This window comes from Bos indicus, chromosome 2 (assembly GCF_029378745.1).
Source record: "Bos indicus isolate NIAB-ARS_2022 breed Sahiwal x Tharparkar chromosome 2, NIAB-ARS_B.indTharparkar_mat_pri_1.0, whole genome shotgun sequence".
In the NCBI taxonomy this organism is placed as follows: domain Eukaryota; kingdom Metazoa; phylum Chordata; class Mammalia; order Artiodactyla; family Bovidae; genus Bos; species Bos indicus.
Window position 1 is genome coordinate 28,429,355 of NC_091761.1, and position 25,987 is coordinate 28,455,341.

A 25,987-nucleotide genomic window follows, 5' to 3' on the forward strand; every position below is an offset into this window, starting at 1 on the left:
TCCCCGATTTTCTCCTCCCTCCCCCATTTTGACTTCTGATTCTTGTCCTACCAATTCCCAGCTGCCTCCTAGATTCTAGTTCCCATAGGTTGTTGCTCATGCAGAAAACACACACTGTTATACTTCCCTTAAGATACACCTGTCGCTTTCTGACAAGGGATGAATTCTAATTTATACTGTCGTTTTCTGCTTCTACCTTTGTCTGTCCACAAAAATAATTTCTACAATGGAGAATGATCAAAGGCAGTACAGACAGTGAGAGACACAAACTCTCCCTTTTCTGCAACGCTTCAGCTGCTCACAAACTGTCTCCCTTTCTTTTGCTTTAACTGTACATAAACCTGCTGAATCCTTTTCTGTTGTCCTTAGCTCCTCCAAGTAGGAGCTATGATCCTATACGAAAACTTCCTGGTTGCATGAAATAAATTGTCTGTAACTCTGCATTTGCTCCAGCACATAAACTAAATTGTCTGTAACAAGAGTGTATTTTCAATGATGAATCACACCTGCAGAGCACTTTGTGATTGAAATGACAGTGAGAAGAGGGAGAAGGAGAGAGAGGGCAAGGTGTGGGGGGAGGGGGGAGGGGAGAGAGAGACAGAGACAGAGACAGAGAATGCTCAACAATAACAATGTATGCTCAGTTGCTCAGTTGTGTCTGACTCTGCGACCCAATGGATTGCAGCTCACCAGGCTTGGACTGCAGCCCATCAGGCTTCTTTGTGCATGGAATTTTCTAGGCAGGAATACTGGAGCGGGTTGCCATTTCCTCTTCCAGTGGATCTTCCTCACCCAGGGATTGAACCAGAGTCTCTTGTGTCTCCTGCATTATCAGCAGGCAGATTCTTTACCACTGAGCCATGTGAGAAGCCCCAACAATAACAAAGCACAAACAGAAAGTTAATCTCACAGGATGGCTCCAGTGAGGATGGCTCTTCAACACATCTTCCAAGTGGATGGTGTATTCTTCACTCCCCCTCTCTAGAGAAACTTTTAGAATAATGTGCTCCCAGTACACAAAAGGCAGGGACTGCCATTTCAGAAAGCCCCATACAATACACTTGGTCAAAAATAGCCAGAAGTTTAAGAATGGCAATATGGAGGGTAAATGGGCAGCAGAGAAATTTTCTCTAGAAGGAAATTTAAATAATACTACTCCAGTGCATCATTTCCAAAACCAAAGTGTGTCTGTAACAGCACTGCATATACTTATTGGGTAAGTGGGAGAATGAGTAAGTGAGCAAGTGAATGGGCTGAGAGCCAAGAATTCCCAGGAATTCTGTGTACTGTCCTTGGAATTCTTCCTTAGTGACTATGCCACTGTGTATAACAGCCTTTTTATTTTTGTTGTTGAACTGCACAACAGGGATTCACTTCATGGATACCCTGCAAGTTGAATGATCTGAGTTGTTTTAATGCAAGTGGTGTCTGAGAGTGATTGAGTTTAGTATCACTTTAGTTCAGCTCAGTCGCTCAGTCATGTCTGACCCCATGAACCTCAGCATGCCAGGCCTCCCTGTCCATCACCAACTCCTGGAGTTCACCCAAACTCATGTCCATCGAGTCGGTGATGCCATCCAGCCATCTCATCCTCTCGTCCCCTTCTCCTCCTGCCCCCAATTTCTCCCTGCATCAGGGTCTTTTCCAATGAGTCAACTCTTCGCATGAGGTGGCCAAAGTATTGGAGTTTCAGCCTCAGCATCAGTCCTTCCAATGAACACCCAGGGCTGGTCTCCTTTAGGATGGACTGGTTGGATCTCCTTGCAGTCCAAGGGACTCGCAAAAATCTTCTCCAACACCACAGTTCAAAAGCATCAATTCTTCAGCACTCAGCTTTCTTCACAGTCCAACTCTCACGTCCATACATGACTACTGGAAAAACCATAGCCTTGACTAGACAGACCTTTGTTAGCAAAGTAATATCTCTGCTTTTTAATATGCTATCTAGGTTGGTCATAACTTTCCTATAGTATCACTTATAGTCATCCAAATAGAAATTGAGAATAATTTCCAGTATCCAGATGTCAGGCATGATGTAGGTGAACTATTCAGATAATTGCATTGTTTATTCAGATGTTTTAGCTGGTTATCTCCATAATATACCCTCTACCAGCAAAAAACAAAAAAGTGAGTAAATTAATAAGTAGCTCATATAAAACCACAAAAATAAACAAAAAGTAATTTTACCACTAAAAAGCTAATTCCTAAATAGCAAATGTTGAGATAAAACAAGTACTATTTTTATCAAAATGGCCTATCCTGATATATCGTCAGAGTTGCATTCATAATTTAAAAAACTCATTAAAAAATCACATTTTAACCACAATGTCAGAATGGAAAAGGAAAATAGGTGCTAGAAGTTTAGGCTTGGAGAAATACTGTTGGTTTTCATTCATGAGTTTCAGTATGCAGTTGTATTGACAGTACAATTCATCTGGCAAAGCGAGAGCAGAAGTACAGCTCACTTTGGCCAAGCACTGTGGCTACTTCCCATTCACCAAGGAAACTGTCAAGCAGACACCTTACACGTTCTCATCACCTTTATCACTCACTGTTCTGATAAGAACCAGGTCTCTCAAACACAGCGGATTTGCACAGTGTTCCTTTATAGGTAAGAGGTAGGGAATAGGATTCTAACAAATAGTGATCACAGAAATGAATCTCATTCTTTTAGATTCAATAAGTTTATATTAAATTAATTATGTGACATGAACTTGAGTGCAAAAAACATATTTGTAATCACGTAGCATTTAAGGAAATGGCAACCCACTCCAGTGTTCTTGCCTGGAGAATCCCAGGGATGGGGGAGCCTGGTGGGCTGCCGTCTATAGCGTCGCACAGAGTCGTACATGACTGAAGTGACTTAGCAGCAGCAGCAGCGTTTAATATTACTCTTATAGTACACCAAGAAGAAATTCACTGGATCTGCCTGTATATCAAATGTTACATTATTTGATAAAATAACTAAAGTAGCAAAACATATGTCATTTAAAAAAATACCTCAAAATGGTGCAACTAGAGATTAATATACTAAGTGAAGTCATAAAGAGAGAGACAAATACCATATGATATTACTTATATGTGCAATCTAAAAATGAACCAATCTATGAAACAGAAACAGAGAACAGAGATTCACAGACACAGAGAACAGACTTCTAGTTGCTAAGAAGGAAAGGATTAGGGAAGGGATGGAGTGGGAGGCTGGGGTTAGCACGTGCAAACTACTATATACAGAATGGATAAACAATAGGTCCTACTATGTAGCACAAAGAACTATATTCAATATCCTGTGATAAACCATCATGGACAAGAATTTAAAAGTGTGTGTGTGTGTGTGTATATACATACATACATATATATATATATTTGAATTGCTTTGCTATACAGCATAAATTAACACAACACTGTAAAGCAACCATACTTCTATTTAAAAAAAAATCCCCAAACCAACATATACACACACACACAGGATGTGGGTCACACACACACAAACACACACACAGATGAGGTCACTCCCAACAGGAAGTGATACTTTTTTCTAGAGTTTGAAATGGAGACCACCTTACCCTTCAACCAAAAAACATTAGTTAAAGCAAAGTTATGGAGCCTGGTATAATTTCAGACTTCCTCTGAGTAGGGATGCTTTGACAGTGAAAATCTATATATGTATACATGTGAAAACATGCTTGAAAGATGTATAACACAGATAACAGATTTGTTGGGATGATGAAATTGTGTTTTCTGATGTATTTTCCACACACTATACAATTTTTATGTCATAACAATAATTAATTATAAAATGAATTGGAATTCATTTTTAACTTCCCAGTTCAATTAGTCCTCTTTCCAAGAAAACTTTCATAATATCTTATTTATATCTTATTTTTGGAATTTGTGCATGTTCTAGAGTTACAGTTTCCAGTTTGCTTATAATAAGCTAATAAGCTGTGCATTAATTTGGTCCTAGATTTTGGGGATGGGTATAAGAATTTGTAAGTAAATTCTGGATGTTGTTAATAATAAGTCTTTTAACTAAAATTTGGGAATGCAAATACTTGTTTTACTATCCTGCTCAGAAAGGATAACAATTGCCATGTGCATACGTGCAAAAATCATGGAGCTTCCTTCTCCAATGACTAACTTTTATCTAATATTTTCACATGGGCATTCTTTATTCTAAATGGTCACTAATTTCACCCTTTGATGTGGTATTTTTTTTTTTTTGACAGAAAATTATCAATTTGTTATTTAAACAAATTTAACTCTGAATCTACTACTTTCTTAAATCTTTGTTACTAGAGATGGGTCATTCCCATCAGGAAGTACTACTTTCTTCTAGAGTTTGAAATGGAGACAACCTTACCCTTCAACCATGCAATCTTCATGGCTCAAAGAAACCCATCTGCAATAGAAACCACAACAGGATCTGGAAGAACAACAAAAGGGAAGGGACCTTGATGCAAGTCCAAGTTTTTCCAAGTAAGCACAGAGTAATCTAATTTGCTAGAGATTATTTTGATGTAGCTAGTGAGCTTGTACACAGCCACATTCAGGTTAAAAGTTATACACAACGACCACGTGCTTCAACATTTGAAAATCAGTTAATATAATTATCAACAGCCTAAAATAGAAAAATCACATCATCATATCAATAGATTTAGAAAAAACCATTTGATAAAATGCATGTTCCATTCATGATTAAAACTCTCAGGAAACAAGGATTAGAGGGGAATTTCCTTAACTTATAAACAATACCCACAAAAATCCTACATCTAAACATTATATTTAATGGTGAGAAACTTGAAGTTTTCTCACTAACATCAGGTACAAGACAGGGTGCCCGCTTTTACCTCTCCTCTTCAACACTGTATTAGAAGTTCTAGGGAGAAGGCAATGGCACTCCACTCCAGTACTCTTGCCTGGAAAATCCCATGGACGGAGGAGCCTGGTGGGCTGCAGTCCATGGGGTCGCTAAGAGTCGGACACGACTGAGTGACTTCCCTTTCACTTTTCACTTTCATGCATTGGAGAAGGAAATGGCAACCCACTCCAGTGTTCTTGCCTGGAGAATCCCAGGGACGGGGAGCCTGGTGGGCTGCCGTCTATAGGGTCGCACATCGCACAGAGTCGTACATGACTGAAGCGACTTAGTAGCAGTAGTAGTAGTAGCTAATGCAATAAGATAAGTAAAGGAAATAAAAGGTACACATATTTGAATAGAATAAATAAAAATGTCTTTGTTGTCAGATGACGTGATAAACTATACAGATAATTTAAAAGAACTGACAAAAAATCTCCCAGAACTAATAATGATTATAGCAAGTTTGTAGGATAGGATGTAATTACATAAAAAGTAATTTCATTCCTATATACCAACAGTGAACAAGTGGAATTTGAAACAGGCCAGATGATACAAAAGGCGAAATACAACTTGATTGAATCTCTATAATATTCTGGAAAAGGTAAAACAATAGAGAAATTAAATCTGTGTTTGTCAGAGGCTGAGAGTGGAAGAAGAAGATTGAGTACAAAGGGACAAGGAACCTACTGGCATGATGGACATATTCTGGGTCTTGATTTTGGTGGTGATTAGTTTGATACATCAGTATCAATCAAATTTAACATTTGAAAGGAGTGAATATATCATGTTTCAATAAACATTCCTTAAAAAACAGTACTGTTTACATTAGCACTACAAATATGAAATATTTAGGAATTTGTAACAAAATATATGCAAGATCTAAGTGAGGAAAACAATAATACTCTGATTAACAAAGTCAAAGAACTAAATTCATGGAGAGGTAATACATGTTCATACTTAATATCATCAAAATATCAGCCCTTCCCAAATTTATCTATAAATTCAATTGCAATCCCAATCAAAATTGCAGAAAATTATTCTATAGGTATTAACAAACTGATTCTTAACTTATATGAGATGCAAAAGACCCAGAATAGCTAACACAATATTCAAGGGAAGAACCAAGTCAGAAGGCTGATATTACTTGATTTCAAGACTTAAGACAAAGCTGCAATAATTAAGACAGTGTGGTGTTAGCAAAAGAATAGACAAATAGATACATGGAACAGAAGAGACAGCCCAGACCCCCATACAGATCTTTGACAAAGAAGCAAAGGAAATACAATGACGCTGCTGCTGCTGCTGCTGCTGCTAAGTCACTTCAGTCGTGTCTGACTCTGTGTGACCCCATATAGTCGGCAGACCACCAGGCTCCCCCGTCCCTGGGATTCTCCAGGCAAGAACACTGGAGTGGGTTGCCATTTCCTTCTCCAATGCAAGAAAGTGAAAAGTGAAAGTGAAGTCAGTCAGTTGTGTCCGACCCTCAGCGACCCCATGGACTGCAGCTAGTTTTTTTCAACAAATGTTGATTGAACAACTGGACATCCACATGCAAAAACACAAATCTAGACACAGACATTATACCCTTCACAAAAGTTAATTCAAAATGGATCACAGACCTCAATGTAATACATAAAATTATCAAACTCCTAGAAGGTAACTCCTAACATATTTTAAGGTGAAAATCTAAATGACCTTGTGTATACTGATGCCTTTTTAGATATATCACCAGAGGTATGATCCATGAAAGAAATAATTGATAAGCTGGGCTTCATAAAAATTAAAAACTTCTGCTCTGCAAAAAGACACTGCCAGGAGATTGAGAAGACAAGTCACAGACAGTGAGAAAATATTTGACAAAGTCTATCAGATAAAGGTCTATTATCCAAAATACATAAAGAAATCCTAAAACACTCTAAAATAAGAATAAACATCCTGACTTTAAAAAAATAGTCCAAAGACCTTAACAGACACCTCACCAAAGAAGAAATATGGATGGAAACTAAACATATGAAAAGATGCTCTGCATCATATGTCATCTGGGAAATGTAAGTTAAAACAACAGTCAGGATTCACTAAGACGTATTAGAATGGCCAAAATCCAGAACACCAACATCACCGAATCCTGGTGAAGATGGGGAGCAATGGTAACTGTCATTAACTGCTGATGGAAATGTAAAATTTCCAGAGACTTTGGAAGACTCTTTGGTACAGAGACCTTGGAAGACAACTCAGCAGTTTCTAAACAAGTTCTTACCATATGGTTCAGCAATCACACTCCTTGTTATTTACCCAAAAGTAGTTGAAAAATTTGTGCATGAAAAACTTGCACAAAGATGTTTACAGCACCTTTATTCATAATTGCCCAAACTTGGAAGCAACCAAGACATCTGTCAGTTGGTGAATGGATCAATAAACTATGGTACATCCAGACAATGAAATACTATTTAGCATTAAAAAACAAATTAGCAACCAAGCAGTGAAAAGTCACAGAAAAGCATTACATGGATATTAATTAAGAGAAAGAAGCCAACCTGAAAAGGCTGCATGCTGTATAATTCAAACTATATGACATTCTAGAAAAGGCAAAACTATGGAGATAGTGTCAGACTTTATTTTTTTGGGCTCCAAAATCACTGCAGATGGTGACTGCAGCCAGGAAATTAAAAGATGCTTACTCCTTGGAAGGAGGGTTATGACCAACCTAGATAGCATATTAAAAAGCAGAGACATTACTTTGCCATGGTTTTTCCTGTGGTTATGTATGAATGTGACAGTTGGACTGTGAAGAAGGCTGAGTGCCAAAGAATTGATGCTTTTGAACTGTGGTGTTTGAGAAGATTCTTGAGAGTCCCTTGGACTGCAAGGAGATCCAACCAGTCCATTCTGAAGGAGATCAGCCCTGGGATTTCTTTGGAAGGCATGATGCTAAAGCTGCAACTCCAGTACTTTGGCCACCTCATGCGAAGAGTTGACTCATTGGAAAAGACTCTGATGCTGGGAGGGATTGAGGGCAGGAGGAGAAGGGGACGACAGAGGATGAGATGGCTGGATGGTATCACCGACTCAATGGACGTGAGTCTGAGTGAACTCTGGGAGTTGGTGATGGACAGGGAGGCCTGGCTGTGATTCATGGGGTCGCGAAGAGTCGGACACGACTGAGCAACTGAACTGAACTGATGGAGACAATAAAATCAGTGGTTGCCGGAAGTGGAGTTAGTAGCAGAGCAGAGAGTTTTTAGGGCAGTGAAACTAGGTCTGCATGATACTGTCATAGCATCATACTGTCACAAGCATTAAAACACTTGTTTAAACCCATAGAAGGTACAACAACAGGAGCGAAGCATAGTTTAAACTACATACTTGATTATGAGGTATCAATCTAGGTTCATCAGTGGTAACAACTGTATCACTGATGGCAGATGCTGATGACGGAACACACTATGCACGTATGGGGGTGGGGAACACGTGGGAAATCTCTGTACGCTCCTCTCCATTTTCCTGTGAACCTAAAACTGCTCATAAAGCTTTTTAAAATTTTGTTAAAAAAATTTTTTTTTTATAAAATAGCAGAAAGAAAGCACAAAATGTAAGACGAAGGAAGGATTATTCAAGCTAAAGTTTAGGTTTCTAAGGCAATGTGCTTCCAAGGCTGTTGGTTGGCTGCGGTCTATGATAGGGCTGGTTGTTGTGTGATTCTGAATGTGAGGTGCTAGTTGCAGGCAGGTGGACTCACTGGATTCCACACTATTTTTATTCTCGTTTCTTCATCTCACTTCTTAATCACATGTGTTGGCTTGTACTTTGACACCATCTCTTAGATATCATTTCATTCTGCAGCATATTTGGAGGTTTAAAATACAAACAGTAGATCACCTCAAGTAGGTGAATCCAGGTTTGGGATTCTATTTCCTTGATCTCTTTCTGTTTTCCCACTGACCCATTACTAAAATTTTGATTAAAAGTTGGAAATTGACCCACCATTGAAAGCCATAAATGTTCAGAAAGGAATGTTTATGAAAGGCTTAAAAGAAGTAAGAGATGAAAGCCAAAAAACATAAAGTGAACACTACAAAAATGTTTGTATGGATGCAACTAATAAGCTTTACATTTCTGAGGGAATGTTGAATATTTTTAAAAATTATGATTTTTATTAGTAATGTTTAGGCTACTTCTCTAAAACTGGTGGTGAGGAAAATTCTTACCACTTGGAAATCTCTTACCACTTTCTAAGCCTAAACCTGCTACCAACTGTCAGCAGGATTAGGCTTAGGAAAAAACAAAACAAAACAGTAATTTTATTTTAACCCTTAAATCAACAAAATCCTTCGGTAACTAGGAATACTTACCTGTATCGCCCTTTTCTACCTGTACTGCCATTCATTCATTCACTCGCTCATTTTCTCATTACAACGTTTACTGAACATCTGCTACTGCCAGATACTGAAGTAGGTGCTGGGAGTATAAATGATAATCCAAACAAATAAAATATCAAGTTATCAAATGCTACCATGAAAATAAAAGAGGGATGTGACAGAGTGTGATTAGGGTTCTGTTGGACTGGATAGTTGGCATCTCTGCAGAGATGACGTGTAAATGGAGATGTGACTGACAAGTAATTAGTTATGGGACACTTGGATGGAACAGCACTCCAAGCAGGAGCAATACAGTGCTAGGGCTGTAAAGGTGGGAAGAAACTGGGGATGCTCAAGGAAGAGAATAAAGGCAAGCTTGGCTGAAGCACAGGACCAAGTAGAAGATGTGGAAGAGATGAGTTTGAGGGAGACAGGGCTACATCACATGGGGTCTCGTAGGCAGTGCGAGGCCTTTGGATATGATTCTAAAAGCTGTGGGAAACATAGAGGGCTCCACTCAGCAGGACCCCTACAATCTCATCTGCAGTTAGAAGACTGGAGACATCAGGTGGCTGGGAGGCGACTGTCTTAGTGCGGCTGAGAGATGATGGTGTCTGACGTGGGTGGCTGATGCCTGAGGAGATGGGTATGGAGTGGATGAGTTTGCTGTGTGTATTAAAGACAGATTCAGTGGGGACTGATGGTGGATTTGATGGGGTGAAGGATACTGGGAAGAGAGGAGGAAAGGGTAATCATGTTAAATAAACATTGAGTGTCAGCAAAGTATTCCCAACTTTCCAAAACTAATGGGCAACAGAGAGCTGCACCTGCTTGAACTCCAATGAAGTGATATCTGGATTGCATTAGGTACATGCATTTTATACTGGACATTAATGCCCAGGAGGTTGGTCTACCACCTGCTGAGAAGGACCCACAGACAAAGTTTTGCATAGTTCTAAGAAGCAGGCAGGGCCAGGTCCTGACAAACTCCCTCAGGGCCTTTGCCGCCCCGTGGGTTGCTCTGGGGCACACCTAGGGGTTTCACTGCTGAAGAGCCACAGTGTCTCTGCCAGCAAACAAGTTTTAAATTAGATGTTCTCTTTGGCCACTTCCAATTTTAAAATTCTCTGTCTTAAAACCCCACTGGGTCTATTCTAGGAATCTTGAATATATAAGTCCTAAGCAAGATATAGTCATAAAAATTCTTCAGGTGATTTTTACTGTTTCATTCCTACACTTAATTCTGGAATTAAAAAAAAAAATGTGTTTTGGTTTAGTATTTACAGTTCTTTTGAAGTGAGAGCAAGTAAGTCCTTTTGCTTGAATTTTAAGTCTACCATTTATACCTGGGACAAAACTATTTTCTTTAGAGGTACATAAGCCCTAGTTGGAAAGCCCTAGTTCCCTTTATTCTAATAAGCAAAACGTTTTTTTCTTGCAGGATCACCCCTCCTGGGTGGAAAACACATTTTACCTACACTTACTTACATAGACTTACATAGGCCATTACTGAACATGTGCTGTGGGTCACAAACTGCATTATGATAAGTGATCTTCACATATAAATGTATTTAATTCTCAGAAGTAGAAGCAGTTGATATATTTGTCCCACTTCACAAATGAGGTAACTGAACCCTAGTGGGTGACAGAGCTTGGATTTCAGGTCACTTCAGGCCCCTCCTCAGCCCAGGCTCACCCCCAAACCCCAGGTGGACTCCTCCAGCTGTTCCCAGCTGTGACCTCATGTGCAAGCTCACCACACTTTTTATACTATCGGAGGCTACAATCTAAAATTTTCAAATTATTCATAACTCTGCCTCATTAAAATTGGCTATCAAAGCTGGATATATCTTCCTAAATAAATATTAACACAATTTTCACATATGCCAACCCCCAGGGATTTTCTGAGCCCTCGGGCACCAGTTAGAAGAACAGTTCCTACTCTACCTGTGGCCTCTATGAAAGGCTGGTTTCTTTTCCTGGTCACCCTTCCTTCTCTCACTTTCTCACCGTATCCAAAATTCAGCAGAAGTCCACAGGGCACAGAGCTCAGAATGTATTATCTGGCTACCAGTTTTTAATTTTCCTTGGAAAGTCTGAAGAGCTCCTGCGACTCTGGGTTACATCTGGGCTTGTTAGCCTTCCTGCCGGTGGCACCATACAGCTCTGGGCTGAAGCCAGCTTCTGGCAAGAATGTCTCCTTTTGTTTCTCAAACACACATTACCATATACTTTGCTGTGTTGATGAGCAACCTCGTTACTTGCTCCTGCTTTTTGGTCTCCAGGTCACTGAAGGGTAGGAGATGATCAGGAGGAAAAAACCCAGAAAAACATTTATCCTGAGGTCCCTGGATCCCTGAATTCACAGAATTTACTAAACATCAGTGTTACATAAATATTTTCTTAAGGTTCATATTACTGAATGGAGAAGAGTTGATGCTTTTGAACTGTGGTGTTGGAAAAGACTCTTGAGGGTCCCTTGGACTGCAAGGAGATCCAATCAGTCCATCCTAAAGGAAATCAGTCCTGAGTATTCATTGGAAGGACTGATGTTGAAGCTGAAATTCCAATACTTTGGCCACCTGATGCGAAGAGCTGACTCTGAGAAGAAGCTGAAAGACTAAAGGCAGGAGGAGAAGGGGACGACAGAGGATGAGATGGCTGGATGGGATCACCAACTCAATGGACACAAGTTTGAGTAAACTCTGGGAATTGGTGATGGACAGGGAGGCCTGGCATGCTGCAGTCCATGGGGTCACAAAGAGTCGGACATGACTGAGCGACTGAACTGAACTGCTGAACTGAATGGAGGAGAACATACATTTTAAGGCAAAACAGACAGTAACCTTTGCTGCCTTTTAAGAGGTTAGAGGGAAGTGGTGATATTGTTTCTATTACTTTGGATATAAATCCCTATTTCTCTCTCTCTTTCTCAAAGATATTGATGAGGGAAGGAGACATGAGAGTGGGGCACAGCAATGAATTTTGTGTTTATAATGCGAGTCTTGAACCTAGCTTGGGTCAGTGGCTGCAGGGAGTTGCCCTGTTCTGCATGAGTCAATTAAGATGACCCGGTGTTGTTTTGTTTTCCTCCAGAAGAGGGAGCTGTGCCATGGGGTAGGGGGAGGCTGATCTGACTTGGCAGAACTCGCATTTGACCAAATGTCTGAATTATCACTTTAAATTTCTCTTGTGATGGGCACCCTTTCCATCTCCTCACACTTTTATATTTAAAAAAAAAAAAACTTTTTATATTTTAAAATCTTTCTATGTGCTTTATTGTTTGTCATATTTAGTTTGATTTGATTTGCTCTTTTGTGGCAATCCAGGAAAGGAGGGATATTATATCTAAGATACAGTATAGACCAAGGACACTGCGTGTGGGATGGTGAGAAAATTCACAAACTTAACAAATTTAGGAGATGTGGGAGTATAAAAATAAAGGTGACTAAGGACAATGTAAGCCATCCTCTCTCCACCAGCGTTCCTGGCATGACTGGGAAGAATGCGAAGACTTCACTAAATATGATGTTTGAACCAAATGCACTTAAGTCTCAATAGATGGGGTGCTCAGCTGATACCTAGAAGTCATTTTAACCAAAGTAACTACTATCTTAAAACTATAATTCAGATTTCATTGATTCATGTTCATACTTGTTGTGGTAGCAGAGTAACAGCCTTCCAAAGATGCTCACACTCTAAACTCTGGAACCTGGGAAACGCTGGGTTAGAGGATGAGGGAGATTTCAGGTTGCAGTGGAATTAAGGGTGCTAATCAGCTGATTCAACTTGAAAATAGGGAGATTATTTTGGATTATCTGGGTGAGCCCATTGTAATCACAAGGGTCTTTAAAAGTGGGAGAGAGGGGCAGAAGCAAGGGTCAGGTGACGTTATGAGAGAAGGACTCCACAGCATTTCTGGTTTCCAAGGTGGAGAAAGGGAACATGAACCAAGGCATGCAGGTAGCCTCTAGAAGCTGGAAAAAGCAAGAGAATGGATTCTGCCCTAGAGATTCCAGAAAGGAACCCAATCCTGCCACCATCCTGATTTTAGCCCATGAGACTCATGTTGAATTTCTAACCTACAGAATAGTGTAAGATAACAGATTTGTGTTGTTGTAAGCCACTCATATGGCAGCAAAAGTATATCTGTATCAGTTATCTATTACCACATAATAAACTACCTGAAAATGTAGTGATCTAAATAACAATAATCATTTAGTTTGCTTCTGAACCTACAATTTGGCCAGGATGCAGGAGGGGCAGTTTTTGTCTCCGTTCTACACACCACAGGGCAGGAGTGTGCTCTCAAGATGGCTCACTCTCATGGGTGAGTAAGTGGTAGCTGTTAACTGGGAAGCTGGCTGGGAGCTCAGGTGAGGCTGCAGGCTTGGGGACTCATTCCCTTCTAGCATGCATCTCTCCACAGGCTGCCTGGGCTTCTTCACAGCACGATGCAAGATGATTGTGAGATCAAGCAAATTTAGAAAACAAGGGAGAAGAACAAGGCAGAAGAGCAGGATATCTTTACGACTGAGCTTGGGAAGTAACACAGTTTCACTATGTCATATACTACTGGCCTGTTCAAGCTCAAGGGGAGGGGACCCAGATTCACCTCTTGATAGGAAGTAGCACATTTCTAGTGGAGTATGAAGGCAGGAGATATTAATGAGGCCATCTTAGAAAGCTGCACTCTGCAAACCTCATGCGTGAAATCTCAACCTTGTGCAATACCTTCCAAAATTATTTCTGGAAGCCCACAGTATGTATCTCTGTGTGCCTGTGTGTCCAGTTGTGTTTGACTCTTTGTGACCCCATGGACTGTAGCCTGCCAGGCTCCTCTGTTCATGGGATTTCTCAGGCAAGAATACTGGAGTGGGTTGCCATTTCATCCTCCAGGGAATCTTCCTGACCCAAACATCGAACCCACATCTCCTGTGTCTCCAGCATTGCAGGGGGATTTTTTACTGCTGAGCCATCAGGGAAAAAGTGTATATCTCATGAGTATTTAAAAATAAGCTACGTATTTACCACTGAATATATGCAGTTTTATTTCTTTTGCTCCGACGCTGATTTCTGAGTACAGCTATGTCTTCTGGATAATGGAAGGGCTGTTGTTCCTTTTTTCCTACTGCACCATCACTCTTAGGAACCCAATGCACAGGATGTGCACTGTGCTCAGTCACTCAGTTGTGTCTGACTCTTTGCGACCCCATGGACTGTAGCCTGCCAGGCTCCTCTGTTCATGGGATTTCTCAGGCAAGAATACTGGAGTGGGTTGCCATTTCATCCTCCAGGGAATCTTCCTGACCCAAACATCGAACCCACATCTCCTGTGTCTCCAGCATTGCAGGGGGATTCTTTACTGCTGAGCCATCAGGGAAAAAGTGTATATCTCATGAGTATTTAAAAATAAGCTACGTATTTACCACTGAATATATGCAGTTTTATTTCTTTTGCTCCGACGCTGATTTCTGAGTACAGCTATGTCTTCTGGATAATGGAAGGGCTGTTGTTCCTTTTTTCCCACTGCACCATCACTCTTAGGAACCCAATGCACAGGATGTGCACTGTGCTCAGTCACTCAGTTGTGTCTGACTCTTTGCGACCCCATGGACTGTAGCCTGCCAGGCTCCTCTGTTCATAGGGATTCTCCAGGCAAGAATACTGAAATGGGCTGCCATGCCCTCCTCCAGGGGATCTTCCCAACCCAGGGATCGAACCCAGGTCTCCCGCATTGCAGGTGGATTCTTTACCATCTGAACCACCGGGGAAGCCCAAGAACCAAATGCACAGGATAGGCTATACAAAAGAACGGCAGCTTTGGTCCCTCTGCTTTTGGTGTTACACTGTTAAGGAACACCCACGTGGACAGTATTTCTTTAAGAAGCTCTTCAGTCCCTTATGCAAATGAAATCTAGCAAATCAAGACCTAATTGAACGCCAAAGTAAATATATTAGCTTCAGAATAACAGAATTAAAATTGAGATAGCCTTTGCCAATTTTTATTACTGGAGGTACATAATCCCACATAGCCTTAGTTGATTGGCAATTATAGTAACTAAGGTCTCATCTGCCTTCTTTGCACAATATCTTAATTTCTATCTTTTTTATCTGTAAGAAAAAGATTGGTTGAACAACAGATATAATAGGTTAAATGGTATATCCCATGATTTATAATTGCCCCTTCTTTGGGGATTTTTCTTTTCAAAACAAGGGCCTACAACATTTTGGACCCAATACCAAATGGCTTCAGCCTTCAGACTATAGAAGATGACTAATGAATGGGTCCTCTTGCCTGAAGTCAATGCTGTCCAATAGAAATTGTCTTCAATGAGAATGTGCTGTATATCTGAGCTGTCCAGTATGGTGGCCATTAGCCACATATGGCTATTAATATCATATGTGGTATTTGAAATGTGGTTACTATAACTAAGGAATTGAATTTTTAATTTGATTTCATTTAATTTAAAGGTAAACAGCCAGATGTGGTTAGTAGCTACCATACTGGAAAAGTATAACTCTAAGTGATGGAATCTTAGTGTGGCTCTCAGGTCTTCAGTTTCTGAAAGCGCCTTCATAGCCAAGGAAGGTGCTCTGAAGCAATCAGAGCCCTATGAGATATGGGGGACTATAAGGCTTTTATATGTGGCTATAATTCTAGTTGTGCTGCTGGATTTAAAGGCATGAGAAGTTCAACAGGACTCTGGCTTTGTTTCTGAACAGTTTTATTTTGTAAGAAAACAAAGACATAGCTATGTCAATTATCTTGTATACATGGATCTCATAGACGCTTTTATTAGAAAGAGCATCTAAATTCCTCTCCCAAGGCTCCCCAAATCTTGCTTTGATATTGGCAAAGTCTGCCGCATGCCTATATCACCTTTCTCTCAATTTTTCAAACATGATAAATAGCTCAGCAGAGTCCAAAAGAAGAGTTCTTCAGGGCTTAAAGCTGAGACAAGTTCTTATTTTGGGTCAGTTATAGTTACCAATAAGTCAGCAATTGCAACAACAATGCTATGTAACAATCAACCTCCCAAACTCAGTGGCTTACAACAGAAACAAGTACAGGTTGGCTAGGTTCAGCTGATCTAGGCTGAGTATAGCTGAGTGTGCCTCCAGGCTACAGGATAGGTTCAGGTCCATGTACTCCAGACCTGTATTCATAAATATGGGAGAAGCTCAAGAGAGAAAACACATTCTTACACGCACATTTCAAGGTTTTCCTCAGATCACATAGACTGACATCCCATTGGCCAAAGCAAGTCAATAGCCAAGCAAAGCCTCAAAGGGTGGGAGGTACACTCTTCCCACGATGAGGGCCTGGAGAAGATTTTGATGTAGAATATTACTATGAGAGAGTGAAGAATTAGAGCCAGAAATTTAATTTATCACACGTACATCAGACTCAATCTTTCCATCTCCCTTCTCTATGTTTCTGTCTGTCTGTGTCTCCCTGTCTCTCAAACATGCACACACACACACATTTTTGGTAGAGATACCAACATCAACATTAAAAAAAAAACCCAAAAGCCCTTTCTACACCTGGAATGCTTTCACTCCTCTTTTTCACTTCCATCTTTGGGCAAGTTTTTTTCAATCATTTTTATAATGGTAAGTACCTCAACAAATTTAGTTATCTGGAAAACTATTAATAGCTTACTGTGATCTTTAATAACTTTTTGATGGTCTAACTGTGATGTGATAGAAGACATCTTGATGCATCAGTGTTGTTACTTTTTACTTTTTCTTAAAGCCACTGATGTTTAGTTAAAAACAAACCAACTAATTTAGTCCCCAATCTCTCTGAAATTATTCCACTTAGAGCTCTATGGCATCTGTCTAGAATAATTCTGGTTTAGTATAAACCAGTAAAAAATTTTAGGGGCCAACTTTTTAATATGAAAATATATTGCTATTTTTAAAAGTAGATTAAAGAATAAGATAGAACATACAATTTATATAAGTAAATATGTGTGTTTATATGTCCTTAGAAGGGCTAAGGAAGGCAAGATTACCTCTAGGGATAGGTACTAATTTCTCATTTTCACTGTATCCTTCATATACTATCATATCATTAGATCATTATTAAGCAAGAATTATTTTTATGACAAAAATTGTTAAAAATAAAACCCATATCATTATATCTTGAATATTTTGACAGGCTGTCATAGCTGGCAGTATAGAAATAAACTTCATATTTCCATGATTTATGATCTTCTTAACAGAGGTGAGAAAAAAATGTGGGTGCTTTTGAGGGGTCAGGAGGTGTCTTCTGGGTTCAGTTGGGGTGTTCATTTGCTCTGCTCTAGTTTCAACTGTATTTATCTTTAGTCCTTGATTTCTAAATATCTCTTCCTCTAAAAGGATCTGCTCTGGTAACCATTTCTAACTGCTCCAGATTGAGTTCAGCTTCCCATACAGAAGTCACTTAGAGAAAAAATGACCAGGAGTTTCTGTTTTCTTATGAAAATGCATTGTAGTCTCTGTAGCATCATTTTGTGTCACTGTAAAATGAATTGTAGCCAGGAAACAGATGTTACCTATTCTAACAGCAAAAGCTTCTCTTTGCATCATTCATATAGTTCTCTTTTTACTTTAACATAATCTCAACCTTCAAAACCAGCTCTCAAAGAGAAAATATTATAAGACACAAATAACCCAGGACCAGGCTCCTCCTGGGTCACTCTGGGACATGTCAAGGTTTCACAAATCAAGGTCAGAATGATTCACAGAAGGCAGTCCCCTCACTCTGGCCATTTGTATCCTTTCTGGGCATCTTATTTTAAGGACAGTGGTCCAGAAGTTAGAGCAGGTCCTTTGATTTCTGAGTTTGAAACTTGGCTCTCTCCATTACAATACTGTATAATCTCTCACAAGCAACTAAAGCCTTACTGAGCTTCATTTTGCCCTGTTGCAAAGTACAGATAAAAGTGACATTTCCTCACTGGGTCCTGTGAGTTTGCAATAAAGGGGCATGTGAAAGCACTTAGGACAGTACTTGGATGGTAGGGGGCCCGCAATAAAGCTTTATCTTCTAACGCTTCTCTCAAAGAATTAGTACAAATCTACCATGTGAATCTTTGCTCTCTAAAAATGAATAGGAACAAGTATAGCATTTTACTTTATGACAAAACCTATGAGTGTCTGGGATCTAAGCCAGATCCACTTCTGTAAGTTACATGAGTATCTCACAACCACAGGAGAGAAGCAAGAGCAAACTTCATGACACATCTGTTTTATAATGCTTATTTTGTAGATTTTTCAGATGTCATAGAATATATACATGATTGAGTAAAAAGGGGCTAGGATCCCTGTTTCTGACATGAAAATCACTTTTAAAGGTCAGATTTAAAACACTATAAATCATGTAACATCGTTTCAATTTTATTATAATGTACTTCAGGGAATTAATCTGATTTTCTGAAATATTTTGTCGGGAATAGCATCATTTTTCACCTTCCAGGGTTCTTGCTATATTGAATTACACATCATCACATAATGTTACCAAATTTTATTTTCATATTATATATTATACTTCTAAAATCAGTATCTGGAACATTTAATTCCTGTAAGTGGGAATTTGCTCATTAAAAATGCATAGAATGTAAAACAAACCGATGACTATTTCATCTATATTGCACAATACCTTCGTTTGCCCTTCAACATATATGCACATTATTTTAATCACTCTTTCCTGGAAATTGAAAATAGAATATTGCTTCACTGAGCAAAACATTTCTCAGAAAAGATAATATACTGCAGAGATACAATACACAATATTTGATGGATACAGGAATGGATATGAATTAGACATTAAAAATGGAAATATTTTCTCTTTTGCTCTGGTTGCTTTTTCATGGAGTCTTTGGTGAGGGATAAAAGGAAGACTTTTGGCTTATGGCACGTTGGGTTAGTAAGTAGCCTAAGGATTCTCAGGGAGCCACTAAAAGGGAACTTCCTATAGAGAGATGACTATATCACAGTGATTCCTACAAGTCACTGCTATGGAGTTTAGTTCAAAGAACTGCAGGTCCTAATTATGAATGCACAACTTTTATTCTGCACAAATTCTGAAAAGCCTCAACTCCTTTAAAAATAATAACTCAGGTTGGTAGTTGACAGGCCACATTTTAGTGGGCATAATTTGAAATGGATGAGAAATTATCACAAGTGTTAACAGGTTCAAATGCAGTGCAACAGTAGAGCGCCAAAGCTCTAACAAAGGACCTGAAAGAGGTTTGATACAATGTGTTGATGTCTGCCAAATAGCATCTCTGCTCAAAATGTCTGGCCAGAAAACTTTTATGTGAAATAAAAAGCATAACTGAATGTGAGTCCAAGAAAAAGACAGCCTTGTACACTGCAAGTAATTTGTAATTACCAAAACCCACAGATTTTTATTGTAACTAATTAATCTTTGATCGAGGATAACTGCTTCAGAAAAAATAAAGGAACACAATGAAGTCAGAAGCTCTGAAAGCTTTTTTCAATTTAACAACTCCTAGGGGGAAAAAAAAACAGATTCACAAACTAACTTATTTTTATGATTATGAAACCCAGCATTCATTACTATGTCAATGCACTTAGAAAGGAAACTTTATGACTGTCATAGGTATCTTCAAGGGAACTCTTCATATTCTTACCATGCTGATGGCTTTGGCTACTACAAACATGATTATCTGTGGTCTCTTTCCCTACCGGATGCTACACCAGAGACCCTCAGTTAGTCACTCTACCACAGGGAGTGCAAAGCTATTCCTGATGAATTCCTTCCCATTCACAATCTCTGGTGGCCCAACTCCTCATCCTCTAGAGCCAGGGTAAGGAATCAGTGCTTTAGTATCTGCTACCTCCATGCCCCTCCCGCCCCAGACACTTAAGAATCTCCATCCAGCCAGAGTCCTGGTAGGACTCACGGTACTCTGGGGGCCTTGCCGAACTGTGTGACCTCTGCTTGTCCTTTTCCTAACGAGGCTTCCTTTTCTTTTTGGTTTGTTTTCTGTCATCTATAAGATGAAGAAAAACATAGTGTTTATCTCATAAAGCTGTGAATATTAAAGTCGCTGGGCACAATCCATGATACAGGCTAAAATTTCAAGGAATTATGATGATGATAAAAGCAGATATAGAATCTTGATTCTGAGAAAGGATAACCTATTGAATCACGGTGCTCATGTTTTGGTTTTTTTAGGGTCATTTTTCAGAGTACTTTTTACTACTGCAGTCACTATTTTTTTAATTTTACTTTTTTAACACCAAAAACATTTTGTTTTGAGTTGTAGCTAATTAACAATATTGTGATATTTTCAGGTGAACAGAGTCACTGTTACTTTTAATATTTACGATCATCTCAAAAAAGACTGCTGTAATGAGTAGATAACCTAATTTGAATCAATTATTTTGCATAATGTATGTAATCAAAAAGCTTTAAGGGTCTATTTACCAATAAATACTTTTTTTTACATTGAAGAAACAAAGCATTGCCTCTGTGACTACAAATGCCATGCTTTCTTGGAGATACTTTCTTTTGAACCCCTCTTTCTTTTCACCCCTACCCCTTGATAAACCTTTGGGATATCAGTGACAACTGGAAATCAGGCTGGTTCCTGATTTAGCCCATGGGTCCTTTTCCACACTCTACTGAGAATCCAAAATGCTTTTTGAATCTATGTGAGTTATGACAGTAAACAAAAGTTCCATTACTTTATTATTTCTTTTGTTTTGCTTTGAATACATTTTTGACTAAAATAAAGTTTAGAAATGCATCCATTGAGAGTTAAATGTTAAGTCTCAGAAAAATACACATTTTTCTAGGCATATCAGTTCTCAAAATTGTTACTTCAAAAGGGGATTATATTTTTTACATGAGCAACAATGAAGATAATACTTTTGAATGAAGAGAAATTATTTTTTCAGATTATTTCTTTAGCAATGACAAACTATGCAGAAAAAAATCAAGATGTTCCAGAAAAGCTGACATTTCCCCTACTGGTTTTTACACTAGCTAATGTGATATTTGATAAAACCTTCTGTGACAAAAGCCGTATTAAACTTTAATTAAAATTTTGTCTAAAATACAGTTTTATAACTTGCCTTTCTAAATTAAGTGTACTCAACGTTCCCTAATATTTTTTGATAGTCTAGATGCTACAGTGGTTACAAATAATTTTTTTGTGAATTTAATCTTACTTTTAAAGATTTGGGCAAAGAAATTACAGCAGATTACATATGTCCTTGTGATGGTATATTTGAGAGATTTACTTCAAGTTTTGTAAACGTTGCCTATTCACCTTTTTAGGTCATTTATCTTTTCACTCAAAACCACTGTAGATCACATGCTGGTTAATTACAGTTTTAGCTTTAGTTAAAACATGTTTTTAAAAATCAGGTATAGTGGCAAAAATAATCAACAACAAAACACAGGTTTTAAGTCCATCAGCAACTTTGCTGCGTGCTGTGCATAGCTGCTCAGTCATGTCTGACTCTTTGCGACCCCATGGACTGTAGCCCGTCAAGCTCCTCTGTCCATGGGGATTCTCCAGGCAAGAATACTGGAGTGGGTTGCCATGCCCTCCTCCAGGGGATCTTCCCAACTCAGGGACAGAACCCAGGTCTCCAGCATTGCAGGTGGATTCTTTACTGTCTGAGCCGCCCGGGAAGCCCAGCAGCAAATTTAGCAAGCTGATATTCTGTAAATGATGCTTTACAGATCTATCCTTATAAAGATCTACTTCTATTAAACAGTCATTATTTTTTTAATTTTGTGAAAAATAAAAGTTATTACTATTATAAGCACAGTAAAGGCTTACATCTAAATGAGAAAAAAAAAAATCCAGATCTTGGCACCATCATAGTAACTCTATGGTATATTATTTCCCCCATAACTACAAATGTTAGAAATACCATTTGGCTTCTGATAAATACCTAAATATAGAATAAAATAATTTCAAAGTTATTTTAAAGCTAAGAAGAATCTTTTTTAAAGATCTCTTTACTCTCTCTTCATTTTCATTCTTAATATTAAAGATGGATTCTCTCTGGGGTTTGAAATTCCACAATTAATATCCTTAGAAGATTCATTGTGTATTCAAAGATAAGCAGAGAAAAATACAGCTCTATTGAATAGACCCCAGTTCTTGTCTTTGACCATGTTATGGGCCTACAGAATCAAAAATACAAATGGTAAAGGCCAAAGACTTACTGACAAAAGCTTTGTTAGTTTGTTTTATGTGTGTGAATGATCATCCTCTAAAATTTATTTCAATAAGATTTTCTTAGAGTGGTTTACCCTGAATGAACTTATCAAAGTCCTACCCTTCATGTAACTTTCAGAAGCTCTAAAATAAAAGCCAATGAGTCCATTTTACTTTTCTTTCCTCCCTAATACAGGAAGGCAATGATCTTGAGGGCTCATCCCGTCTCTCCCTGCATTAACTTTGAATTTGTAAAATAAGGGACTTAGAGGAACATAATCTCTAATGCCCTATTTTTTCATATCTTTATGAAATCTAAATCCATTTACACACTAATGGATTGCAGAATAGAAAGCAGATGACCTGAAATAAGTGCTTTAAAAATCATTTTCTATTTTTTCCTAAGTTTATTTTTCAGAACTTTTTTGAACCCAAAAGTATGGCTTAATGAGCCATAAATAAAATTCAAACCACGAAACTTTGTGTTGCTTGTAAACAAATCCACAATGACCAAGATGTTTCAAAGCACTTTCCTTATTTCCATAAAAACTACTAATTTGCAAAACCATATGACTAAATAACATCACTAAAGCCCTTTGAAACTGTAAAGCTTTCTAAGACCAGCCCAGGAAAAACAAAGCAGGAAGAAATAAACATGGTCTTTAAAAATTTCAGTAAAGAAATGTGATCATGATACCCAGGAAACAAACATATTTCAATGCTACATAATTTAGTAATTTTAAAGCTTTTACCTAGAAGATAAAGCAAAACTGAAATCACATAACTTAAATGTTTCTGAAGCAAAGTTAATGATATTTATAGGTGAAATATCAATTCAATTGGTAAAATGATGTCTTCCTATGTTCAATTTGATTTAATCCACAGCAACTTGCCAGTATTTTGGAATCTCACACCTGAACCATCCTACTGAAGCAGTATCTCTTATGAGAGCAATGCATGAAGACTGCTACCAGCAGCAATGATTGCTCAATATTATTAAGACCTTAACTGTGTTCAAGGCACTATACAAAGTGATTTATGTGCACTGTCTCATTTAATCCTCCCAATAACCCAATATATTATGAAGCACTATGCCTGATTTCGGAGAAGGCAATGGCACCCCACTCCAGTACTTTTGCCTAGAAAATCCCATGGATGGAGAAGCCTGGTAGGCTGCAGTCCACGGGGTCCCTAGAGTCGGACACGACTAAGCGACTTCACTTTCACTTTCATGCATTGGAGAAGGAAATGGCAACCCACTCCAGTGTTCTTGCCTGGAGAATCCCAGGGACGGGGAAGCCTGGTGGGCTGCCGTCTATGGGGTCGCACAGACTAAGACACAACTGAAGTGACTTAGCAGTAGCAGTACGCCTGATTTTATAGATTACAAAACAGAGGCCCAGAGATATTAATTCAATCCCTATTATTATACGTACTAACTAAACTCAGATTAAGCAAATCAAAGATCACTGTTATCAACATTTTTTAATCTCCTAGTAAAAGATATTAACACTTTCTCCTTCAAAGTGTTAATATTTATAAAACCCTGCTGTACAACACTGTTCATACTTATATTCCCATTTATATCAAGAGGTCAACATGTGTCTCAGTATACTATGGAAAACCTATAAATGTGGATGATATTCTTATCTTTTGATCCCAGCTTAAAGTTGCTCTACATTGACCTTGACTATGAACTCACCGGACCAATTATTTCAATGAGGGGTGGGCAATGTAGGGAGAACCTCTAGAACAAAAACATAACATGGTTTCTATTTTCAGAGACAAACACAACGTAGGAAGAAGGATGAATCTGATGGCATGGAGCTAATTGTTATATGTGTGAAACAGGATGTAAAGACAAGGGGTTGAGGCAGTCAGAGAGCTTTAATGAAGGAAGTAGAACAACATAATCAGCATGGGAACTATCATTTATTGAGCACCTTCTACATGTAAAACACAGTGGTAGGTGTTTTATATTCACATTCCTCCCACTAACCTTCAGAGAGATGTACTATTTTCTACACATGCCAGTGAGACTAGAAAGGTTAAATAATTTGCCTAAGACCACATGATCAACAAGAGGTAAAGCTGGGATTTGAACATTGCTCTGTCCAATTCCAGAACATAGGACAGGTTTTGAAATATGGAAATAAGAATGTGGCAGAGACAACTTTTTTTTGTTAATTAATTAATTTTTTATTGAAGGATAATTGCTTTACAGAATTTTGCTGTTTTCTGTCAAATCTCAACATGACTCAGCCATAGGTATCCCATTGTTCATTCCAGCTCTATTTACAATAGCTAGAACATGGAAGCAACCTAGATGTCTTCTGACAGATGAATGATAGAAAAGTTGTGGTATACATACACAATGGAATACTACTCAGCCATAAAAAAGGAATGCATTTGAGTCAGTTCTAATGAGATGGATGAACCTAGAACCTATCATACAGAGTGAAGTGAGTCAGAAAGAGAAAGATAAATACTGTATTCTAACACATATATATGGAATCTAGAAAAATGATACTGAAGAATTTATTTACAGGGCAACAATGGAGAGACAACTTTTTATTTGCAATGTCCATTCTCTCCTTCTTTAGAAACAGAATCCTCAAATTGTTGCTGGGGACATGGATGCCAGTTAACACCTACTTTCCTTCCTCTCTCTTTGTAGGCACGATGTGGTCATGTTCTGGTACTTCAATCAGTGGAACATCAGCTAAAAGATGGAGGCAACTTCCTAAAAGAGAATGTATACAAGCTTCACTTCCCCTGGCTCCTTTCCCTCTGGGTGGAATGTGGACTTAGTGGTGGGAGCCAGGAACCCATCTAAGGTCATGAGATGAAAGTTGCATGTGGAGAATGGGTTGGGGGGAGAGAGAGGTTTCTAACACCATGGGGTTGTGATATCAGCCCTGTAATCATTATATTTTGCTATTACATAAGAAAGAAATAGTTTTTGACGTAAGTCACTGTCATTTCATACTGGTATTCCTCAGGGCTTTGTATCTGAGATAATTCATTGTATACAGCTACACAGGATAAGAGGCAGAAGCAGTGATAAACATAAATGTATTTGGTAAAAAAGATTAAGGCCAAGGGTATATTTGATAAATAGCAGGAAATATTCTTAGATATATAGAAAGGTCAGGTTGTGAAGGGTTTCCTTGATCAGACTATGGATGTACCTTTCAGTAAACAAGAACAACTGAAGATTTTGAGCAAGGGTTTGTAGATTGACTGATTCATTACCTCCTCCATTCAGCAAATATATGTTGATTTTCTATCCTGTGTGATACAGGAAGAACTGATTTTAAAGAGTAACCATTGATTAAAGATAACCAAGAATTAATGACTGGTAAGAAATAGTCAGAAAATAGAAAAGAAGGTTAGGAGAACCTGAATACAAAGGATATCTGCTAGGAATGCTGATCTACAAATTAGAAACTTTTATCACTGAGAATAGAATTCAGGAATAAGAGAGAAGATGGAAGGTTACTGGAGTGCATAGGACACAGCTTAACTCTGACTTGGATGATTAGAGAACACATTCTAGAAGTGAGGCTTAA

At 38.5% G+C, this 25,987-nt stretch overlaps 1 protein-coding gene across 2 annotated transcripts in view; it reads right to left on the bottom strand.

Annotated features, from left to right (window-relative positions):
- The window catches only part of B3GALT1 (beta-1,3-galactosyltransferase 1), a 619,500-nt gene that overhangs the window by 151,040 nt on the left and 442,473 nt on the right, over positions 1-25,987 (bottom strand). For both annotated transcript variants that reach the window (XM_070799124.1, XM_070799117.1), the window contains one exon: positions 4,364-4,426. The gene's annotated coding sequence lies outside the window, so the exon portion shown is untranslated. The remainder of the gene's footprint in view (positions 1-4,363; positions 4,427-25,987) is intronic.